Raw genomic sequence first — 18,447 nt, 5'->3', positions numbered from 1 at the left:
CGGCGGCGCTGCCTCGGCCTCGCCGCGCTCTCACTTCCTGCTGGAAATTCCCGCTGACGTCGGCGGCGGGCCGGGGGCGGGGGAAGCCCGGGAATGGGGGCCGCGGCGGGGCGCGGGGGCGGGCGGGACCCCGAGAGCGCGGGCGGGGCGGGGCGGGGCGGGGCGGGCGGGACCCACCTCCCCGGCGCCTGGAGGCTGCGGCGGCCGGCGGTTCCGAGTGGGCACGGCCGGAGCGGCTCCTATGCAGGCTGCGCCGCCCCTGTGCACCGCGGCCCACCGCTCCAGTGCCCCCAGTCTGTGCGGATTCTCTCGGAATTTCGAGGTGGCCGCCTGGCCACAGGAGGGGTGGCGGATGAGGTCCAGGTGTCTGCTGAGGTCCTCAGACCTCCCGCTCCACCTAGGCTCCGGGGCGCACCGGCCAGGGCGATCCTGGTGCACCTGGAATTCCAGGAGGAGCTCCCTGGCAGGCCCTGTCGTGGGACAGCACCAGGGACAGGGCTCCTGCGGGACCCTGCGCTTCCCTAGGCTCCCGGCACCGGACTCTGGCCGCTTTAGGCCCAGGTCAGGCCGCTTGGCTGAAATGCATCCTGCCGAACTCCCTATTTTGCCCCTGAGCCCAAGTGTAATTTAACTGGAAGCATAGGAATGGTTAGAAGCCCCAGCCATATTCTGGGGGCTTGGAGCTCGGCTCTGTCCCGAGGCTGTAGGACCTTGTGGTGGAGTTGGGGAAGGAACTGGAGGCAGGTGACCTCAGGACTTTGGCGTGGCCAGCAATCTACTGTCATTTAGCTCCCTTTAAAGTTAGGATTCAGAGGGTCCTTATGGGTCAATAGCAGTGACATTTTACAAGCTGTGTTATTTATGGGACGTTATTAGGACTCTGCCCTATTACATCCTGTAGGCTGATGTGTAATTTATCTAAAATGTTGGGCCTGTCCATCCTGCCCATGGACGGGTGTGGACGGCGGGCACAGCCACAGTGACAGAGCCAGTGTTGCTCATTTTGGGAACACAGATCAACTAACTAACTGGTACCGAGTTAACTTTCAAGCCCAAATGTCCCCGAGGAGTGGACTTGAGGCTGAGGGATGATGTTACTTGTTAGTTTCCTCCGACTGAGGCCTCCCCTGACCTTGCTGTCACAGTTCTTGGGCTGTGACTTTGAAATCATGGAGGCACTGTGGCCGCGCTCCCTGATGGCTCCAGGAAGCCCCGGTGCCCTCCTCACTGCCGGTGGCTCTGGCAGCCCTGCGGGGCTGTGTCACCTCATCTGTGTCTCTGTTGTCACCATTCTTCCTCCCTTGCCTTGGTGTCCGGACTTCCCTCTCCTTTCTCCGGTTAAGAAGCTCAGCATTGGGTTCCCAGCCCTCGCTACGTGACTTTCTTTCAACTTGATTACACCTGCAAAAGACCCTGTTTCCAAATAGAGCGTGTTCACTGTTACCTGGTGTGAGGGTTTGAATATATTTGGGGGGTGCAATTCATAGCTTAGCAGCAGACGAAACCAAGCCCCCTTTGCTCTCTTTGGTTGCCCAGTTAACTTTCCCATGTCCCTGCTTTATTGTCCAGTGTTTTCTCTGAATTGTACACAAATGCAAACCTGCTTTCAGAACATTCTCACAAACTCTTGCACTCTAAGGTGTTAAAAGGCACTGCCATGGTTCCGTTACAGAAGTGAAAGAAAAACGCACGCTGGAACATCAGGCACTTTAACAGTGTGAATCCTCACCAGATCCTGAGGCCTGGATTTCCTTTCTGGAGAGGCCGAGCTGGGAGTGGGATGCAGGGAACCCCGAGGTCGGCCCTGCTGCGTGTGCACTGATCAGGAGGGATGGCGCAGTGTGTGCCCTGGGAGAACACAGCTGTCTGCACCAAGGTCCAGCTTCCCCTGGGCTAGCGTTCTTAGAAATACATCCTCTGGTGAAACAGATCAGACTCCCATAGGTAGCACCGCATCGTCTCCCTAGTGTACGAAACTGAAAAAGTAAATAAGATCCAAAATCTACAATAGATATTGTTGAAACAAAAGAAGCTGCTCAAAAGGAAAAGACAACTGAAAAGGGCGAAAGGTGAAAAGAGTACACGTACAAATTATACATATACATACACATACACATACACATATACACATATACATATACATATACATATACATACACATACACATACACATATACACATATACATATACATATACATACACATACACATACACATACGCATACGCATATACATATACATATACATATACCAAAAGCTGGTTATACTACTGATTTCTTTCAGTTCTTTGAAAAAAAGTTTGTGCTCATAATCTTTGTTTAATCATACATGCCTACTTTATAATCTGAGCCACTACTTTGAAGATAGCAAAATATAATGCAGTTACCATTATTAATTTTCCTAACTTGATGTTTTGACATTCTGTATCATTGTTTTTATTCTTTATTTTTCCCTTTAAAATAAAAAAGAAATAAAGCCTCTGCAAGATAGGAGCTGGGCGAAATGGAAAGAGCTCACTACACTTGAGATCAGGTTCGAGCTGGAGCCCTGGCTCTGTCTTGAATTCTCTGTGTAACTTTCACCAAGTGACAGCTGGTCAGAATGGCAACCTTTGTGGCTTACAGATGACGACAGCTTTCTGCAATGCTTTGCATTATGCGTGCCATATGTATGTCACAATGTGCATGCCATGTTATATATATACACCGTGACAACATGTGTTACGTTACAACTGCCCTGACTCATGGTTCTATGGACTAAAAGGAGATTTAAAAATGCAAAGGCCTATACAAGTATACACATTAAGAGAGCTTTTAAGTTAAAATCAGTTGAAGTTGGACCGAACATTTAGCTCAGTGGCGTAAGTGCCCGCCTGGCAAGCACGAGGTCATGAGTTTGATCCCAGGTATTGGAAAAAAATAAATTGAAGCTCATTTCCAAATTATCTGGGGTATAAGTGCTGGCCCCGAGGCCGTCAGAGCATTGGCTCCTCCCCACAGCTTCACTCCTGAGCCCCTGCCTGAGGCTGTTTCCTGCCTCTGCTCAGTCCTCACCCGGCCTGCCCAAGGTAGCATTGCGAGCATGCTCCAGTGCCTCCCCGTGGTCCCAAAGACAGGCGATACGGTCTCTGCCCCACTCAGGCTTGGAGATGAGCCCTCATTGGGGAGCCGGGCGCAGTGAATTATATGACAGATTTTATTCCAAAAGTGAACCTGATGGAGAGGAAGAGAAGGATCTGTCCCCCCGGGGGAATTCAGAGTGTTACTCCTTTGGCCGTGAAGAAGCTGACTGCCTACCTACACATTTAAAGAGTGACCATCACTCACCTGTTGCACACTGTCATTGCTGTCACCGTGCTTACAAAGCACGGGAGTGCAAGTGACTGCAGGGCAGTGTGTAGCCCGAGCTTTCCGGGTAACCCTGGAGAGGGAGGGACGGTGGGTTGCACTGCCTGGTACCTAGATGGACACTCCTGACCCATCCTGAGATGCTATGTGGCTGTGCAGTCCACTCCTCTGTGATGCCATCTCTGCTGCCCAGCCATGTCCTGGGTCATGGGAATTGCATACCGAGCCCATTAAAGCTCCAGCTTGGGGAGCCCTCGGTCCTGCTGGCAGTGACCAACAGTGCTTTGTGTTTCTGGGAGAGAAGCCCAGGGAAGAGGTCTGCACTGCATGGTGCTGGGTGGTGGTGAGAGAGCCCACAGAATGGACCAAGAAGGGAAATGGAAATGGTGTGACACTCGGCTCCTAGCACAGGTTTACAGTGCTTAAAGCAGACACTCAAGAGGGTTCTGATTATTCTTTACTTTAAAATTAGGCTTTGTGGTCATGTGTGCCTAACATGCACTAAACCACACTAAAAACGATTGCCACATTCACACTCACACTCAGGACTCAATGAAAACCAAGAAAATACATCCTTTCACTGAAGAGCCGGCCATTAGGTAAAGCCCACCCTGCCAGGTGTAGACGCGGAGGAGGATTTGAACCCAGTTGACCTGTCCTCCACATCCAGGGCCTGAGAAGCAGGCAGCGAGAGGAGCTGAGGTTGGTGGAGGAAGTCCTGGAATTGCCTGTCCCGATTCTTTGAAACAGTGAAGAAGAAATGGCTTATGCATTGTTTTCCACCTTGTTAGAATCACAAAATACTATTTTTCAGTCTCTTGACAGTAAGTACCCTGGAATTAATTAATTATACAACAATATCACTGGGCAGAGCAAAGACTTTTCTAACAAAATATATCTAAGGGATTAGAATATACTGGCCAGAGAGCCAGTGTTTATGGGATCCTTGGAATCTGAGGGGAAGATGCAGCAGTCATGGAGGCACCGTCTCTGTCACTTATGGGGATTTACTTTCTGCGGGCTTGTTTCCAGTGAATACACATGGTGTCTGGGGTAAATAGTATTCACAGAGTGATTAAAAAGTGTAAAAGCAAATGCTAAACATTGGTAATGCAGTTACATCAGAAAAGAGTGAACCAGGCATGGTGACACACACCTGTAATCCCTGTACTTAGGAGGCCGAGCCAAAGGATTACTGTGAGTTCATGGCCAGCCTGGACTGGTCTACATATTCAGACCTTGCCTCAAAAAACAAACAAATGACAACAATAAAAAAAAAAAAAAAAAAGAAAGCACAAATACAAGGAAGTGTCTTTAGTGCCTTTGATTGAAGCTATCAGTGTATTCATGCTTACCATTCCTAGCCCCACTTAGAGGAGGAGAACCCTTAACATACAGTTTGCTTGTGCTTTAGGAAGAGGAAATAGGTCAGATGCGTGTCAGGCTAGTATTTGCTACACATACATTGCTACGACTGGTATCTAAAGTCACCTAAAGCCTCCTGTGCTCATAGGTGGGGCTTTTCAGAGGCAGCTGGATCCGGGGTGTGTGATTGCTAAATGGGTTAGTACAGCTCTGGGCATGGATAATGGAAGTCTGTCCTGGGCGTGGGTGGCACCAGTCAATAGGCTCGTAGTCTATTGACTGAAAGAAGGTAGGCCTGCTGCTTGCTGCCCGGCACGGCTGTTTCTCCTCTGTGGTGCCCCTTTGCAATGCCACTCTGCCTTGGAGCAGTGGACAATAGACAGCAACTCCTACAGACTCGGAGCAGAAGTAAACCTCTCCTCCTTTAACTCTTGGGTGTCGGGTGTTTTGTCCCAGCAATGAGAGAGTAACTAAGACACATGTAAATCACGTCTCTCAAACAGTCAGGCAGAGCAGGTCATCACCCGCATCTCTGTTTTTACAAGTGGGAAATTGGCCACTTTTCCTATGACATCATAGCTAGAAAGTGATCAGGGAGCCAGGATTTCCAGGTGATTGAACTGCAGTGTCCGTGTTATTAATTGTCTTGCTAACCAGGTGTCCAGTGACGCACATGTGGAGATCTCTAGGTGGTGGAGTCCACAGGATGCGTCCACATATCATCTGTGCAGTTTCAGAGAGGGGAGCTCTCAGGATGGGGCTGAGGTTTTTAATCTCCAGGATCAGAATGGTGACAGAAGAGCATCTGTGGGGCTGTGACACATTCACTGTAGGCAGGTGAGGCATGATAGGCCCCGAGAGGCACCCGCATGGACATGATAGCATTTAATTGAAATTAAAGCTTAAAACTCAGCAGAAGAAACCAGGGTTGCAGATGTGCTCCAGAACTTTTCTCACGTTACTGGCCTGGGGAGCCAGAGGAGATGAGGGGACAAGAGTCAGGGACAGCCATACATTGCTGAGGCTCTGGAGGCAGAAGCTGGTGGGGAGAGTGCCTGGGAAGGGCTCCCGGAAGACTGGAGGAAACCAGTGTCAGGGCCAGAACCCAGCAAAGGGCAGAATCCAGAGACGAGGAACTTAGTCCTCAGGTGATGCTGAGAGCAGTGACCGTGGTGCTAGGTGACTGCTTTCTCCAGGGCCAGGAAATCAAACTGGGACCCTGCGTGTGGGGCAGGAGCTGCACCCGGCTGCACCTGGGCTGTTGCCTGGGAGGTGGAACCTGAGCCAGCTCCAGGAGGCCAGGAGAAGGGGAAGACAGTCCTGGGGTTTGTCACTGATCTGACTGATGTTTATGGGGAGAGTCAGCAGAAGGGCTGGGGGCAGAGTCTCCAGGGCTTGGAGTGGGGGCGGGGGGAAGGTGCAGAGGGTGAAGCTTGACGACTCTGGAGAGGCGGTCTGTGTCCAGTTCCCCCTGGGGAGGCTGAGCCCCTGGGGGTAGCCTTCTCCTCCTGCTGGGTGTGCTGAGGGCTATCCCAGGCTGGTCTCCCTCCGGGACTTGCAGCTGGGTTCTGCCCTGTGTGTCTCCACCGTCTTCCTCCAAGGACCCCAGTCAGTCAGGCCGTCCAGAGCCTGTGACACAATGAGGTCAACGGCTGAGGAGGGCGGGCAGCCACATCTACAGCCCACCTCCGGGGTCCTGATGCTGATCACAGGGGAGCGGGTGACGGGCTCACACCAAGGCAGCTGCCAGTCGCCTGCTTCATGACGATGGGGTCCTCTGATCGGTCCTGTGATTCCGTTACTGTAATGCCCCCCAGTCGGTGTCTGTCTCTGCCTGTGTCCGCCAGGCTGCACCGTGAGGCTCCCGGAGGGCGCGCGGTCCATCATCAGGAGCCCGGAGCTCGCGGGCCTGCAGCGCTGCAGCTGACCGCTCCTGCCTGCGCGCAGCGCGGGAACAGCCGGCTTCCCTCGCTCTCCCGGAGACCCACGCGGCTCGTTTGTCCTCAAGTCACGTTTTCCCTAACAGCATCATATATAAACAGTTCCGGATGCACAGGACGGCAGCTCCGGAGTGAGGCAAAATAAGATCCGGTTCAGCGCGCTGCGATCGCCTTGTAGTGGTTGCTTCTTGTTTAAAATTTCTGCTGAAATCCGCGAAACACGATGAAAGCAAAGTATGTTATTTGTTCTCTACATTGCTTTCAAAGCAAAATAGTTTTTCATGTTCCTGTGTGATAATTATCATTAAGGATTATCAATCATTCTTTCTATTACTAAGCCTTATGTTTTAGATGTGTGCAGTTACTAAACTATCTTACAAACACAATACTTGCAAGAATTTTATGTGTATAGTGCCTTAAAAATACGATTAGTGAAACACTGTTCGGTATCTAACTCTTTGCTACTATTAGAGTGCTTGGTTAGTATTAGAGCTCCTCAACTCTTTGGATTGGGTTGATTTAATGACCACAATTATGGACTTTTGGAAGCAATACTTTTGAAGTGAATCTATAACTTTGAACATTTTAGTAGTGCAACCAAAACCTATTTCTTCAGAAGTCACTAATTGTACTTACTGTTAGTCTTTCTTCATAAACATGCTTGTTACCTGTGTTAGCTTTTCATCATGGTAACCACACACCTGAGAAAGACAAATCAAAGGAGGAAAAATCTGTTGGCTCCATAGTTTCAGTTGTGCCCTAGATACTGGACATACAACTTCAGGACTGAAACTTTTCCTTGCTGGGTTTGGTTTACTTTGGTTCAGCTCCTTTCTTTCTCCCTTGGAGTATGTAGCTTGTTCTTTATCTTCACACTGGCTCACAGCTAAACCTTTGTTTCGATTTGAGAAGGGGCATTGGACTTGGACTTGGGCTTTTGTGCAGTGCTGGAACTGGGGAGATCACTACTGCAGGTTTAGGCGGTAGCTCCGCAGAGCACTCCCCCAGGGAGCCTCCCCTATCCTGGGCCTCCTGTCCCCTGGATTCTGTCCCCCCGCTGCTGTCCTCCTGTCTCAGCCCCAAGGCCCCTGGGACGTGACTCTCAATGACATTTTCATGAGTCAGTCGTTTGTGTTTAAATGTGGGCTGCGTAGGCCACCACTGAACACTCCGAGAGACAGGACGCAGTGTGCCCTGAGCTCTGCCTGTGCTGCAAACTGCACACACCAGTCCAGGTGAAACCCACACATGTCAGTTGTTATACATGCATGTGTGACTTGGCAAATAAAGGTAGCCACGACTGGGGAAGACACTTCAACCTACCTGTACCTTGTGTCAGTGAAGACGGTGTTTAATGTTATGGAGCAGACAGGTAAGTTTTCTCACTTTATTATTAAAGCTGCGCTTGTAGTGCTATTTCATGACATACTTAAAAATAGTAACAGAAGAAGATTGTCACTTGTATGTATTAACTGTGTTATATATTTTACTCGTGACCCAAGATAGTTCCAGTTCACTCAGTGTGCCCCAGGCAGGACAAAAGGCTGGACACCCATGATGCAGATGAGGTGTCAGGAGGTGGCAGTGCCACCCTGTACATGACAGGGTTCCCACCCATGGAAGGATTGAGGAGGGCTGCCAGGGGAGCACCAGCAGCTGGGAGCAGCAGCTGTGATCCAGAACCGCTGTCCACCTAAGGCCTGGTCCCAGAACTGGCAAGGAGGTGCAGGGCTCCTGAGGAGGCACCACGGTGTTGGGGCTTTGAGAGTTTACATCAAATGAAAGCCACACTCACCCAGAACACTTAACACCATTAATCCTTTTTTTAAACTCCAGTAAAGACTGTTTGAGAGCATAGACAAAATGTAAACAAATTTTGTGCCAGAAAATAACACAAATTATCTCTAGCTCAGTTTCTAAATGAGCCCTCATTCTAATCTGACACTTCATGTGCACAGCCTTTTTTTGCCAGTATTCATGTATGTCTCTAAATCCTGAACAAAATTGTCCATTAAGCTCTACTTAGAAGATTATAACTTTTTAAAATATTGATTTTCTAAATTTTTCCTAGTTCTTCCCACAAACCAGTTCCAAAAGCTCCTGAACTCCTCAGCCAGGGATAGTCGCAACAAGAACTACTCCTCTGGTACCATACGGTGTCTACATTATGAATTATTGAAAGTAACAGGTGGAATATATAACCTGCCCTTTGTAATACTGGAAAATACAAAAGTCGTACTTATTGTACTGTGCTGTTTTCCTGGTACAGGTTCAATACTTTGTCCTGGAGGAGAAGCCGAGCTGAGCTCTAGGATGCGCCCCCTCTGGTGTGCAGTCTGCACCTCGGCTGATAGTGATCTCCGGAATCACACGGGTGTGCAAAGGCGCATTGTTCACCAAGGCTGGAAGTCAGCCAGCACCACAGCTGAGCACTTGAATCACCCATGCTGCAGGACCAACCCTTTTTCTGGGTTTGGCTTTAGATACACTTAGTTGTCTGTTTTTCCTTTCGGCCTCTTGCAGGTGTTGCAGGCATGCAGAATACAGAACTGATGGCATCATGAAATCTCTTCTACAGAGACTTCAGGGCTTAGGCAGCTCTGCCCCTAGGACCTAGCTGCTTGCAACCCACGTGCCCCCTCTCCTGTGGCTGTGGCTCTGCTGCATCCTCAGCAGATGTTTCACATTGCTGGCATCTCCAACTTGCTTGGGTTTCCACTGCAGCTTTAGCTTTACTGCTACAGTTCACGAATCACCCTCTCAGTGTCTCCCTGGAAGGACATTGCTGGTCTCCTCGGCCTTTCTTTGAAATCTCTGTAGAAGCCTCCATGACCCAGTCATTTTTCTTTTCTGCATGCCTGTAAAACCTGCACCACATGGATGATGCCACAGTCCGCCAACAGCATGAGCAACAGCCGGGCCCCTTTGGACCAAGCCTGCAGCAGCCTCTGTGTGCCTGAATGGCTGAACATGGGGAACACTTTGTTGTCTTATATTTGTGGCACAGGGGATCAAATCTGGGACCTTCACACTGAAACACATTCCCAAACCTTACTTTATTTTTTAATTTTGAGACAAGGTCTTGTTAAATCACTAAGTGCTTAGGCTGGTCTTGATCTCTCCATCTCCCTAGCTCAGCCTCCCAAAGTGCTGGGATTACAGATGTGTACCCTATACCTGGCTAGCTGCAAGACTTTCAAGATCTTTGTCAGAACTTGATGAAAGGAAAAGTCATACTACAATGTATATTTCTTGGCTATATTTTTACTGTCCAACTATTTTTTTAAAAAGTTCAGTTTCAACATGATTTAAAAGTACATTCACTGTGTGTAAAAGAATTTTTAAACACTTAAGCTTAACAGCTAGCTTTCTGTGTATATGCACACAATTGTGCAATAGAGTACTTCTATCCTAGTCAGACTTTTCTTACTTAGTATATAAAGGAAAATAACGAAGAAATGTTAATTTTCTTAGAGTAGAGAACAATTATATGTGTTTCCCTTAAAGTAAACTACATAGTTATTTCTTTTCAAAAATGTTTTTTTACAAAGCCAATATTTTCTTTTGGAAGATGTGCAGCTCTCAGTAATTTGTGAATCTTTAGAACTCCAGAAACCTTCCCAGAGGCAGAAGAAGCCTAAAGACCTTGAAGTCTAGCATGTCCACTGGGCCTGTGGAGAACCCCAGAGACCAACAGAGATGTCTTTGTGCTCCCCATGTCCTAAATTGGCCCTTTCTGCTGCAGAAGATGCCATCCTCAGATTGAGCTGGAATCTATTACTTTGTGGTTTGTACTGTTTCCCCCATTTGTTCCCATTTACTCCCTCATTTATAAAAGAGTCCTCGAGACATTTAATAATGCATATTTTTATCCTTGTAAATCTGATACTTACTGTCATTGTCCAAATGCTGAGTTTCATCTACATGATGACTTTTAAGTCTTCACAGCAATTCTATTGCTTCTGCTTTCCAGATGAGGAAAACAAAGTCTGAGAAGTTCACTCGGGACCTCATGTTCCGATGGCGCACGCATCTGGTAGTCTGGCCACAGCAAGTGTGCATGGGGCACGGTGCTGACAAGAGCCCTCGCAGCCCCAGCTGGCTAAGCTCACTGCCAGCAGACTCACAGTGTGAGGAGTCATGGGCTTAGCTCGAGCCTGGCGATGTCCCTGAAGGCTGCAACAGTTCCAAGCACATAGAGAAAGGCCAAACCTCCCGCGCTCAGGCGTTAACTGCAGGGACTGGAGAAAGCCTAGGATGGCACCGTGGTGCTGCGCCAGGCTGCGGGAGCCTGACTTTCTGGCTCTGTCTCTCACCCCTCGATGCCTTTCTATCCTGAGCACGTGGCCTCTGTGTGTTCTGTGGAGTCTCTGACCTGGGAGCCTCTGTCTATCAGGATGATCCCGAGAACCCTGTGGTGAAGGTCCCCAGGAAGGGAGGTCCTCCCCACGCCCCTCTGTGTAGCTGGTGTAGGAAGAACAGTAGCTGTATGGCAGGTCTTCTCTTCCGGGGTGGATGGGTAAGCGTGGAGAGTGGCTGTGTTGGACAATTTGCAGTTCCGCAAATGGCCCCCAGTCTCCTGATGAGGCCACTATGAAAATGGGGTGAGACTACACCGGCTACACAGAGGGGCTGAGCCCAGAGGTGGGGGACCCCAAGGCTACCTTCTCAAGGGAGTCTTTTCTCAAGCCTGAAGTTACCTAAGCCTCCCCTCTTAAAATTCTCCAGTTCCTTAGCCCTCCAACTGGAGTTGTAGTGTGTTGTATAGATATCTACTGAGCCAGGGTTTAATTAATCTTGAATGTGAAAATATATGACCATTTCAAAACACAGTCTAATGAAGTAAATTTAAAAAGTAGAGCAGAATTTAAAAACATGACAGCTACCCTGAATCAGTAAGGTTAGAAGCCCAGTGATGCCCTCAGGACACTAAGGAACCTCAAGAAGGGTTGTGTATGGGGTCACGGGTAGAGTTAAGGGGGTCAACAAAGATGCCAGGGCACCAGGGGCTCAGAGAAGTGGAAAGGCACTGAGAGAATAGTACCAGACAAGGAGCAGAAGGGCTTTGCTGGAAGCCAGCCCTGCAGAGGCAGGGACAGTCACCTCTGTTCCCCACTGCACTGGCTGCCCATCCGTGGGGTTAGACATAGGCCAGAGGCATGAGGAGGACGGAGTGCAGTGGGGCCAGATCTGAGGGACAAATGCAGGGCATCTAGGACAGGACGCAGTCCCTGTAACTGTGTGTGACGATAACATGTCTTCATTGCAGGGTGGCCTCAGAGATTCAGCTCCTGTCAGAGCCCCAGGGGACAAAGACTCAGGGGGAGGAAGAGAGTGATGCTCTCCCCGACCTCCAAAATTCCTGTCCCCCATCAAACTGCTTCTGCAGGAAGTTACAAAGCCATCGTATTGCTTGAGTACACAGAAGAGAGGCCTGGTGGCTTGATACCTGGTTACTCTGAAGTGTGCAGCCACCAAGTTTGGCGTAGATCAGACCCCTCAGCAGCATGGCAGACACAGAGGTCCCCAGCTGTGAGGCGTGTGGCTTTGGTTTCTGCTCCTACCCTGCAATGCAGGGGAGTGGGATCTCCTGACGCCCAGCCTGCGCCCCACCTCAGGTGCTGCTGGACTCTTTCCCAGGCTCCACGTCCTCCCACAGAGCTGACAGTCACGCCGCTTCCTTTGTTCTCTGCTCACAGGTCACTGAATAAAACAGCCAGTGGCCCTTTGGGTTGGGAACAGAGGCTCTGTTATATCTAACTTGGTTACAGTGTCAATGCCAGTCTTTAAATAGTGTGACCTGGTCTCATTTGAGTGCCCAACATCAATCCTTTAGGATGCTTTTTACTTTGGTTACATGTATCTATGTTTTATCACTGCTTTGAAGAGGCTGTTCTATTGATGCTTAATTCTAGATTGAGTTACTTTCCTCTTTACAAATTAAACATTTTGTTTAACTCTGGTTTTCACTCCTGCTATTAAGAAGTCAGTCTGGAGGCTGGGGTGGAGTTCAGTGGTGGAGTAGGTGTTTAGCACTGTCTAGGTCCTGGGCTTGACTATCACCTGCACCCCCCTAAAAATCTTTAAAAAAGAAACCAGCATGTTCTACTTTCATGTATCCTGTTTTATTAGGTTCTCTATGGCTCCCCGGGACTCATGATTTGATATATTTCAACAATTCTGAAAGTTGCAAGTCCATTATCTTTTGCAATTATTGCCCCCCCCCCCCATGTTCTGGCTTTCTGGAATTAAACTAGATGTAGGCTGGATCTTATCGTGTTACCTTCTGTGTCTCTTATCTCTCATGTCATCATTTCTTTGTGTTGCATTTTCAGTACTTTCTTTAGGTTTATCTTCTAGTTTATCAACTCACTTTTCAACTACATCTCGTATGCTGCTTAGTAAGTGCATCACTTGAGTTATGATAATACACTGCTTTCATTTCTTGAAACCTTATATTTGGAAATTCTTTGAGGTATCATGTTAGATTTTTGTTGCTGTGTTGAAACACTCAAGAATAAGAACCTCTTCGAGGAAAAGCTTTTTTTGGGTCACAGTTTTAGAGGTTTTTGTCCATATCCAGAGAGCTCCATCATTTCTAGGCTGTGGTGAGGCAGCATCATCATGGTGGAAGTGCCTGGCAGAGGAAATCAGCTCACCTCATGGCAACCAGGAAAGAGAAAGGGAGAAGAGGGAAGGAGAGGGGGAGGGAGAGGGAGAGAACAGCAGGGAAAAGGGGCTGGAAAACACAGAAGCAGACACAGTTCCAAAGGTCACACACCATGACATACTCCCTTTAACTGGGCACTGCTTCCTGGTTTCCAGTCCTTTCCAATCCACCAATGAAGAGCTCAGTGGATTAATCCACTGATACGTTAGAGGTCTGGTGATCCAATCACCTCTGAGATCCCTCCCTATGAACGTGGCTTGTGGGTAACATTTAATTTTTTGATTTAATTTTTTATTATTATTAAGTTTATTGGTTGTCATAGTTATTTTTCTCCTTGCTGAGATAAAATATCCAATACCCAAAGTTACAAAGGAAAGGTTTGTTTAGCTCACAGCATGTGGAGGTTTCAATCCATAACCAGCTGGCTCCAAGGAAGGGTAGCACATGCAGAGGGGCAACAGTTCATAGCAACAGAAGACAGCAAGAGCAACAAGAGAGAGAAACAAGTCTCTTTCTGTCCTTTATTTTGCATCCAGGCTACTGGGATTAGGGCAATGCCAATCAATCAGTGGACTGATGCAGGAATCCTCCACCCTTAATCCCAGTACCCTTAATCTCAGCATTATAATCTGAGTCAGTCAGATACTCTAGATTCAGCCACCTTTGAAAAGCCTTCCACCCATGACGTATGAGGCTTTGGGGGGACATCTAGACACAAACCATAATACTGGCACAATGTAGATGTACTTATGAATCCCATTGGTCATAGAGAGTTTGTATGTGGACATGATATATCTTGATATTTTTTTCTCCATTCCCTTCCCCTCCTTTCAATCCCTCTTATTTACAAAACTTTGTTCCCAGTTTATCTTACTTTTCTGATTTTTTCTTTTCCCTTCCTTCCTTTGTCCCTCCTCCCTAGTTATGGACACTTTAGACCTGAACCATCACACACATGTGGAATGCTTTTCTTTTTTGTCTGTAGTATGGATATACTATTAACTGAGAATTCTTTAAATTAAATTTTTTACTCGAATGATTTTTTTTTTTTATGTGTAGTGTGAGTGGTTATGAAATAACAGGTGGGAAATTTTTCTCATTTTACACAGTGACAAGGGCAAGATGAGCAATTTATTATCTGTTCCTTGTAGTTTTCACTTATGGAAACAGACGAATTCCTAGCATTCATGGCAGCTAAACAACATGTTAATTTTTAAAGTACATTATGTAATATTTCAGTTATCTCCATCACCTATTTCATTTTAGCTGCTGAGTTAAGGGGCATAACTGTCAGAAATGTATGAAATTATTATCCACTTTTATATGGTTTTTAAGAAGTTCTAACATCCATCATACATTTAACTGAACCTCTGAATCTTTTGGTGTGAACTTACTACTTTTTAAAAAAGTTTTCATCTGCCTCTCCCAGCAGTTCTCTCTCAGTGGGACACCTGCTTGAAGTATTTGTCTGGTTTTCCTCTTGCTGGCTGTGCCCCCCCCCACCTGGGGCAGGTTGATACTTTCCACTTCCTGCTGTGTCCACTGACCTATAATTACAGGCCGGGGAGTGGGGGCTTCAGTGCCATGCAGACCAATGAGGGAAGCTTTCAGTGCTTGTGGGCTGGCATAAACCATCTGGCAACCTGTCAACACCGGCAGAGCTCTGAAAAGAAGTCTCTTCCCCCTCTGCCCCTTGGTGCAGACAAGGCCTCCTGCTGACCTCAGGGCTGGGGCTCCTGCACCTCCTGGGTGCAAGGTCCCTCGTAGCTCCTGCCCAGCTGGAGTAGGCCAGCACCATCCCCGATCCCCATGAGCACACAACTGGGGTCCTTCCTAAGGGACCTGTGCTGCCCGGGGTCAGGGGTGTGAGCCATGTAGGCCTGGGCCAGGGACCTCTTTGTAGTGGGTCCTCCAGGCTTCCCCAAATAGAAACGTGGAGGCTCCTTCTGGAGCGTGTGATCTCAGGCACCCCCTTTGCACTCCTGCTGATCCATCCTGACTTGGTCTTGTTGGAGTGGTATGGGGGGGGCGGTGTTGGGAGGAGAGGTTGGTGGACCAGGACTCAGTTTCCCACCTTCTCACATGTTCTTTGAAGTGCGCGTCCAATCTTCCGTCACAGGGAGTGTGTGCCTCATGTGGCAGGCCTCAGTGCAGAGTGCAAGGCCCATGGGTGGCTGGCAAGTCGGGGGCACCCTTATTCACAGGAGGAGGAGGGATCATGAGACGAGAGGAAGAGCCGTTATCCACGGTAACAATATGCAGAGACACGTGCCAATTTTGCCGCTATGCACATCAGCAGATAGACCTGGCGTCCATCGTTTAACTATTCTACACCGTGAAGTTTAAAAAAGTTTAACTATTCTACACCGTGAAGTTTAAAAAGATAAGTAGTTTGATTGAATAACACAGTTCTATCTGGTAACACAGTATAAATTGTTCACATGGTTTTCAAATGAAACCATACTTATCTGGTGCGATTTTCACTGCCAGATACAGAATCCTGACTCGAAATAGGTCCCCCACATGGAGTGTATTAGCGCCTGCAGCTGAGGATCTTCAAGGGGAGCTGCAGGTTTGGGCCCGGGGTGGAGGAGCTTGTCTCGTCTTTCCTGTATCTAGTAGTGACTTCCTCGGGCTGGCTCTGCTCCTGCTGGAGGGCGGCTTCCAGCTGCACTGTGGGCTGTAAACCTCTTCACACTGAGGAGAGTGGGGGAGAGTTCTCTAAAACCAAAGGACGTCCCCAGGAACTCTCATTAATCTTGTTTCCATCAGCAGAACTGGGGCGCGCGCATGTTCTCTTATAAAAGGTTTCGCTGAGTTAGTTGAGCACACAAGCTGATAGGTGTGGACATGCGTACCTCTGTGCCATGAGACCACCCTACCGTGCGGGACTGGTGTAGACAGTGTGTCACGGCTTCTGTGCTCTGTCCCTCTCACTCCCCCTCCTCAGAGGAAGTGCCCAGTGGCTCCCTGCCACTCTAGTCTGCATTTTCTAGGGTTTGACATCAATGGAATCACACAGCATGTAGTCTTTTTTTACCTGGGTTAGGCCCTTCAGCACAGTTATCTTAAGATTCATCACATCGTTGCATACATCATTTTCCTGTGATGGAGCCTCGGTGGTGTCCAGTTTGGGGTACACATAGACCACTCCTTGTTACCTTTGTCTGTGTCCTTGTGGGAAGTAGGAAGAATCTGTCTTAAGAAACTGCAACTATTTTCCCTAAAAGGTTATATTATTTTATATCCCTGCAGGAGCTTTATTATATACTAGCAACGCTTGTGTGGTCAGTGTTTTTAATTTTAACCATTCTAATTGCGTGTGTGTGTAGCTTATTGAGATTTACTTTGCTTTCCTAGTGTCTGATGGTGGTGGCCGTTGTTTATCTTCTTATTTGCTGTTTGGTGAAAAGCACAAGTAAGTGTTTTTAGCATTTTGGGGGGCGGTTTTCTTCTTACTGGACTGTGAGTGTTCATTTTATATTCTGGAGGATTTCCTTCTATCAGATATGATTTTCAAAGATTTCCTTTCATTTCATGCCTTTTCTTTGCCTCATTTGAAGATAAGGCTTTTATTTTAACAAAGTCTAATAGGTTATTTTTAAAAGTTGTTTCAGGGCTGTTCCTGAGAACTCCTTACCTCACTCAGATGCCCAGATTTTCTTTTTCTTCTTTTTTTTTTGCTAGAATTTTTGTAGTTTGAGAACTTAAATTCAGGTCAAGGATACAGTGTGACTTGAGTTTTGCACATCACAATGGAATATGTTAATTGAAGCTCTTTCTTTTTTTCTTCTTGTAAAGTATTAAGGCTGTGGCAGAAGGTTTGCAAGTTCAACTGAGCCTCTGTCTCAAAATAAAGAATAAAATGGAGTTTTGCTCAACGCAAAAGCACTCACCTACCATGCTCAAGATCCCCAGCACCTGCAAACAAATACACACACGATTCTCCTTCTCTTGTGAGAATGTTGGTAGTTGATATCTTTCAAAGAATTTTCCATTTCAGCGCAGGTGTTGGATTCATGGTCTTAATATTTCCTGATTATCTGCTGGAGGAATTGTGCTTTGTTTTTGACGCTCCTGAATATTCACACGCAGTGACAGAGCCAGGGCAAAGAGGCTTTGTTCACCTCTTACCCAGTGTTTCCCCAATGGGCTGCCTTACAACGTGTCGGAGTGCAGCCAGGTTGCGACACAGCCACCATCGCAGCACTGAACATTCCCATCAGCACCAAGATTGCTGCTCCTCGCCCCAGCTACACCCACCTTTCTGATCTTCCGCCCTCCTCAGCTGGCCAGCCCTGCTCTGCTCCCCATGTCTACAGCTTTCTTCAGAGAGGGCTTTGTGGAAATGGGATCACACGGGATGGAGCTTTCAGAACTGGCCTGTCGTTCTCTGGGGTGTGACTCTGGAGTTCCCGGGTGGTTGCGACCTGGTAGTTTCCCTGCTTGTTCCTCCGCTGCAGTGCTTAGCCGTGCTCCATGTTCTTGGGGGCTCACACTGTGTGCACTGAAGGACGGCGGGCCGCTTCTCCTTGCTGGTGATGGTGGGTAAAGCGTCTGTGAATATTCTCGAGCAGCTGTCTGCAGGAACCCCAGCCCTCACTTCCTGTTCCCTTAGACACTTGCTCAGGAGTGTCATGCCAAGGTGTATGGTGGATACAGAGACTGCTTCCTTCAGGGTTCTGGGGTGTCCTCTTCACAGCCTGTTGTCACTCTGCTCCCCTCAGTGGTCCCGCAGATGTGTGGGGACCTGTTACTGTGGTTCTAGCTGTATCCTTAGGGCTGGGAGGTTGCACAGACTTGCATGTGCTTGCTTGTAGGTTTGTCCTTTTTAGTACTTTCCAGGTTGTGGCTTGTGTCCTTTTGAGCTGGATTGTTTGTTTCTACTGAGACTGAGAGTCCTTTATGTGTTAGCCCTATCATTCCTTTGTGGGCTCTATGGTTTGCAAATGTAACCTCTCAGGTAGCTCAACATTTAATCCTTGTGATGGCTGATACATTGTGTCAACTTGAGTTTAGAAGTTTAAGGGAGAGACTCAGCAGGGAGCCAAGATTGTTACTTTGTAACTGTTGTCATTCTGTGCAAGAAGAGGCTAGGAGATTTTGTGAGTGCTGCATCTGCCCT

This window comes from Cavia porcellus, unplaced genomic scaffold (assembly GCF_034190915.1).
Source record: "Cavia porcellus strain 051 isolate PalLab524CR breed Dunkin Hartley unplaced genomic scaffold, mCavPor4.1 scaffold_14, whole genome shotgun sequence".
In the NCBI taxonomy this organism is placed as follows: domain Eukaryota; kingdom Metazoa; phylum Chordata; class Mammalia; order Rodentia; family Caviidae; genus Cavia; species Cavia porcellus.
Note: the sequence above shows the minus strand (reverse complement) of the source record.